The sequence below is a fragment of the Branchiostoma floridae genome, chromosome 18 (assembly GCF_000003815.2).
Source record: "Branchiostoma floridae strain S238N-H82 chromosome 18, Bfl_VNyyK, whole genome shotgun sequence".
Taxonomy (NCBI): Eukaryota; Metazoa; Chordata; class Leptocardii; order Amphioxiformes; family Branchiostomatidae; genus Branchiostoma; species Branchiostoma floridae.
Genome location: NC_049996.1, coordinates 1,973,571 through 1,980,105, shown reverse-complemented (window position 1 = coordinate 1,980,105; position 6,535 = coordinate 1,973,571). Strand labels below are relative to the sequence as shown.

At 39.4% G+C, this 6,535-nt stretch overlaps 1 non-coding gene across 1 annotated transcript; it reads left to right on the top strand.

Annotated features, from left to right (window-relative positions):
• Positions 1 to 4,690: 4,690 nt before the first annotated feature.
• Trnag-ucc lies at positions 4,691 to 4,762 on the top strand. Its single transcript has one exon. It is a non-coding gene; the product is annotated as a tRNA-Gly (tRNA).
• The last annotated feature ends 1,773 nt before the right edge of the window (positions 4,763 to 6,535 follow it).

Sequence of the window (6,535 nt, the reverse complement as noted above, 5' to 3'; positions counted from 1 at the left end):
TCTGAAAACGTGGGGAACGACTGGCAAGAGCAGGCACACAAAGTTTTGCGTGTCTGCAAAATCCAAAATCCGTCGGATTCCCTGCGTGTTCGTACGGAGGCGGTACTTACCACTTGCGGATCCAAGAAGATTGCCCACGTTTTGGCACGTAGACAGCACGCACTTGCAAGTACGGCGTGTTGTGCCCCTAGCTTAAAGGTACTACTCTCCAAGCAGAGGTTAGGCTCCGGCTGTTTTTTAAACATTTTTTTAAGTCGTTTTTATCGGGCTTTTTATTTTTTTTATACAGTATATCTTGCTGTGTCAAAACCTGGCTGGCGTACTTCAAGAAAAATGACAAAATAGAAAGCCCGATAAAAACGACTAAAAAAATTGTTAAAAAAAAAAGCCGGAGGCTAACCTCTGCTTGGAGAGTAAAAGGTGCACTCTCACTGCATTTGCGTCAAGCTTGCATCACTGCGGGGTTCGTTCAGGGTACATTTATATAGAAAGGTGTCGACCAATGACAAAGGCCTTAGGGTGTACCTTACAGTTAGGGAAACCAAGCTTATTTGACCCTCCAAATTTTCAGTCATTTATCAGCCGGAGATACCTTTGGAAAGCCTTCAGCTTCCGTCTTCAAAATTGCTACGTTAAACCTTTCTTCTGATGTTTTGTAAAAAGAAAAACACACGTCTAATTTTGAGTGTTTATGTTGTTGAACATACCTCGAGCTCCGCGGGGAACGTTTTCCCTGTTGTTATCCTTCTTTTTGAAGCTGTGGTCAGAGGACGATTCCATGTTGTCCCCCCGACCAGTAGATACGCGCCCGTGGTTATCCATATTGGCAAATCTCAAAGCAAGACTGAAAAATGAACAACTAGAGTTATTCTCCACTAAACCTTGAAACGATTTCGCCCCATATAAGCCGTTAGGGGGCCCCAACTTACTCTCTGCTCAAAGAGCTATCTGCTACTCAAAAATCATAACCTCGGGACAGAACACGAGATACCAAAAACGGAAGTTCCGCTGCAGTGCACCTGCAGGAAGCCGCTAGGGGACCTTTTATCGAACTTTACCCACCTACCAAATGTCATCAGATTCCATCCAAGATATCTCGAGTTATGCTGTCCACAGACACAGGCACAGACAGACACACTCAAAACATAACCTTGCCCTCTGCCAAGGGCAATCAAAAACATATACAGCTGTGACTTACGTGGTGTGACATTTCTCTTAGAAAATACATGTTAGAAAGCCATTTTGAAAAACATATTTTTAGAAATAGCACGATATAGACAAAGTAAGATACTACCCACATCCAAGTTCTTATTTGATGACACGCGCGGTCGGGCTGGTACCTCAGGCGATATTCGGAATACACCTTTAATATTCTCTACGTACAACCATACGTTGTTCTGAGACAGCAGGGCCAAACATAGAGAGAATAGATATTATCGTGAAGGACAAAGTAAATTTCGAATTACAAGAAATAGATCTAGATCTATCTTTAAAGAATCAGAAATATATGAGCTCACCACAATGCTTACAGCCGATGTGTTCAGTCCTGCAACAGAATATGCTAGTAACAAGCACGTTTCCTCTACAGTCATATGGTTTTTACATTGTAGAGAACAAAGGCCACATAAAGGTTTATGCAGATGTTATGTTTCATAACTACCAGACTAATCTTTTACCACGCAAACAAAAGTAGATTTCCCCACACGTATACAAGGACACTCCGGTCAGACCAATCTTTAATACTAACGTTATCGAAATGTAGCCTTGGAATTTCAATTCGTAGATTAGAAGTCTCAGAGAGCACAGTTGTGTAAGATGGCGATTTTCTCTACATATACAAAAACTGTGACCTTAATTTGTTTGTTTGTTTGTTTGTTTGTTTATTACCTTAGGGAAGATGGTTCATCTATGATGGAGGTACTGTTTTGTGGTACAGTGTTTTTGAACCTATAGCTCAAGATTCTTTCAATAGATTTGTGTGGATATGTGGGGTAGTTATTGAGGTCTCAAAGGTGTATGGCAATTTTGCGTTCTCTATTTTTGGTCCTATATCATTTAATTTATCACGTGTCTTCGTATCCTATGAAACATAGAAGATCTTAAAATATTTAGAGCTTTGTAAATTTCTCATTGCCATAGGCCTGCCCATCATAGTTGCTAGTGATCTTCCCCTTCCATCTTCCTTTAATAAATCCCAGCTATTCTACTCACATAAGGAGTCATTCGTCGCCGACACGGCTGACATACGCTGTACGTCCGTTGACATGCAATGGACAGACAATGTAATGCTGCAGTATCTAAAAGTTACCGGTAGGGGACCCCAAATCACCATGTTTCTTTGGGACTTCAACAACTACACACATACCAAAATTCATAAAAATCATTTAAAAGGATCTTGAGTTATACGTTCAAAAAGACACGTACAAGCACAATCTATAAAAACAAATTTTGTACGGATGTAATAACGTACCAAGCTGAGACAAACAAAGCTGTTCTTGTATGTATGAAACACTACCATCTTTCACAATTGCAACGGTGCATTCTTAGATTTCTAATCTCTGAATTGAAATTCCAAGGCTGTTTTTCGATGGTATTAGAAATTGGTCTACCTGGAGCGTCCTTGTACCTATCTGAACTCAGCGTGGAAAAATCTAGACATTTGTTTGCGTGGTAAAAGATTAAAAGTCTGGTAGTATAACATCTACATAAACCTTTATGTGGCCTTTGTTCTCTGTAATGTTGAACTATATGGCTGTAGAGGACATATGTTTGCGAGCATATTCTGTTAGCGGACTGTATACATCGGTTGTAAGCATTTTGTAAGCTCTTGTGGCAGTAGAAATATCAAAAGATGTATATTGCAAAGTAGAAAAGGTGCACGTGACAGTTCTTCTTTCTGTATTTTGCACAATCTTGGAAAAAACACATGATCGGCACTATATATTTCTTTTTATCTAAATGTATTTTCTTCCTTTGGGATCCCCAAAACTGATATGCGCGAGTTTGCGGAAAAAGTTTAAGCAAAAAGTTGCATTCATTTGAAATCGAAGCGGTGAGTTTGGTTGAACAAATGACTGAACACTGAGTATGGTATACAGAACGATAGATTCTTCATACACTATTTGTTCTTTCATGTCCCCGCTTTTGATTTTGGCTTCTACGACATAAGTATCCGTTTTCAGATATTGACTGCATAGGTTATAAGTGGCTTTTGATGACCTTCATTTCAAAACGACATCATTAGATTTACTTCACCTATGATACATTCTGAAAACGTAGAAAATAATCTTTAAATGCAGATCATGGAAGCACTCTTGAAAAATCTTTAAGACTGTATCAAACCACATAGAGTAGCATGTAAGGATGGTAATTTGATAGTCTCCTTGGCAGACTTGACTATAGATTTCACTGCATGACGGTGATCGTTAGAAATGCTATTAAAACTTGATCTAAAGAGAAAGAATCTGCCAATACTGTAACTTGAATAAGATAGAGGATGAGTGCCACTTTATTGTTGAATGTACTTTATACAACAACGAAAGAAACGTCCTTTTTGAAAATATACAACTTATGTTCCCAAATTTCCGATACTTGAATACCACGGAAAAATCTATATTTCTCATGCAATTAGATAAGCCATATATTATTGATTCCATTTCTCCTTATGTTTATAACTGTTTTAAGAAGCGAGAAGAAGTTGAACTTGTACATACTTGAATGTATTAGCATATGTAGAGATGATAAGATACCTTTTTTTGTCAAAATTGTACCTTATCACTAGCGCTACGACCTGTACTTAGCTTGTTTGAGCACAAATGTACAATAAAGGTCATTCATTCATTCATTCATTCATTCATTCATTATTGCTGTTGTGGCTGTAAAATAAATGGTTGCATACTTGAAAGAGAAATGATTAGTGGTTCGGTTAAACTCGCACCACATTGACTGATAGACAGCACAGTTATTTCGAATCAATAAAGCGGAAAAGTGCTTTATCTGAAAATATTCACAGCTGTCAACAGTTGTTATTCTTTGTAAGCTTCGAGCGGGATATACATATATCAATGACGTTATATAACGTCATTGCATATATTCAGTCTTCGGTACGACTATTTTCAATCTCCTATAATGTACATTTTGCAGCTAAATTGACAGACCACGAATCATGATTTTGTGATAGGAAAATTAAAAAGGCGGCATTTTTGTTCATGTATGAAATACTGCGGTCATCGCTTTTTAATCATCAACTTTTAATGTTTATAAACTTTTTTGATTCAAGGTCAAGTCAGCAACATTTTAACCCACACGTTCAATACATTGTGGCGAGTCCCTACTGACACACGTCCCCTTGCACGTGTCTACTGAATCTCCCCTATGCCCCGAAGGTCCAGCCATGCCATCGCCTTCTCTCCAAGCAGAGGTTGTGCTCCAGTTTGTTTTTAACGTCTTTTTGTGTGTTTTTCACGAGCTTTTTTTCAGTCAGGTTTTGTTTATATTTGTCTGGTGGACATAAACAAAAATAGAAAGTCGTGACAAAATAGAGAAACCGATAAACATAAGATGGCATGCCCAAAACTAGGAAGAGCAGATAACTCAAACCTCTGAACGCCACGTGAATGCAAAACATCTGTGAATTTTCTCACGTAACAGATCGGACTAATCAGCTTTTACCTTCTCGTCGAACACGCAAGCGTTGGTGGTGTAATGGTCAGCATTGTTGCCTTCCAAGCAGTAGATCCGGGTTCGATTCCCGGCCAACGCAGCTGGTTTTTTTACAAAACCTGGAAGGCAAAAATTCGGCTTCATTTCGGCTTCGAATTGTTTTTGACACAATTTTGTGCGTTTTTTGTCAGCCTTTCTATTTCGTTTGGCCTGTAGACAAAGAAAACGTACTCTCCCAAAAGACAGACAAAAAAACGTAAAAGGACGTTCTTTTTAAAACATTATATGGTATGACTTTTTTATTTCTTTGATTTTATCACAGAATGTCTAACCTTCATTCATCACAGAAGTCTTTATTATAATATTTCATTGAAACACACATCAAAAGGGAACGATAATAAAAAAAAAATTCGCTAAGATCAATCAATACAAAAACAGGGAATTATGAGAAAATGACCAAACCATTGACAAATTTATCAGAATACACAGTTTGAGATTGTGTTGTTGTCTCTTTTCCAACCGTTTCTCCGTTACAAATATACATGTACCACGCTCTTCCCAACCACAAGAAAAAAACCATTGCTGCACAAACGCTAGGTGGCGCTTTAACGCTGCCGTTATTTCAGTATCACGGTCTTCTACATTCCGTCGTTCTCCTCAATAGCTCTGCCGGGCAGCCCATAAAAAGTAAATTCCCCCGTGTCGTTTGAGTCGCCAAAGTCCATGGCAAATTATTACCTTCGCTAAGAAGATTACATGTAATACAGTATAACTAAACTACTGCAGCGAAACTCCCAGTTTTTTAATATCTTTCTGGCTACAGCCAGAGACTAGCAGGTATAGTCTCTACCACTACCAGACTTACTACGCTCGCTGGCTATTATTGGGAGAATAATTTGCCAGGGAGTTTTGCTACCAGACGAGCAAAGAGTGGACTAACTCCCCTGCTTTTTTTTTCCAGAATTCTGCGATCCCCATACACACTCAAAAGGTAGCCTCCATAGCAGGCTCTCTATGGACTTTTTTGGCACTTTTGCTGGCCATTTCTTTTTGTACTGGGTCGCTGATTGCTGGCCTCTCTCATAGCCTGGTGGAGGCTAAGCAGGGGGCTGGGGGCCAGACACAGGACCCGTAGGGCCTGCCTAATACCAGGCTGACACAACCCCTCCCTCCCACGTCCCTCCCACTCTCCACATGACTCCACACAAACGCGTGTTGCGAACATGGTGCTAATTAGTCCGGGACCTGTGTCTGATTCAGCTAGACATTTAAAGATCAACAATTGTCAGCAAAGGAGGTTTTTTGATTGATATAGAAGGACATACTACATAATGTTTTTCATTTAAAGATGAAGGGAATTAATAAAATTGGACGGCGTGGTTATAGAACAAAATACGATCCAAGCAGAGGTAACTCCGGCTGTTTTTTTATCGTTTTGGTCGGACTTTCTATTTTGTACCGTTTGCTTTATGTCTACCAGGCATAAGCGTAAAAAAAACCTAAAAACAGTCGGAGCCTAACCTCTGCTTGGACAGTAAGTTCTACCAACCTCCTTAGTTCTACCGAGATTCTACCCAAAATAACAGTTCGAACTTATGATCACACCATGGATAGCTAGCGAACAGATTGAGGCATTGGTTATCATAATACGGAGGATTTTCCCAAGGCTATGCTAAATATATGTCCAGGACCGGCAAAGAACTTACTCCGATCGCTTGGCACATCATTTTTGGCAAAGCAGGGTGGAAACTAATTGTTTTGCCAAACCAGCCTTCTTCTCATCTCCTTATAGGTAGACACACCAAACGCGCCTCAGCTTTTTCGGATAATGCCGTTTAGACTGGTAGAACATAGACATAAGAATGAGCATAAA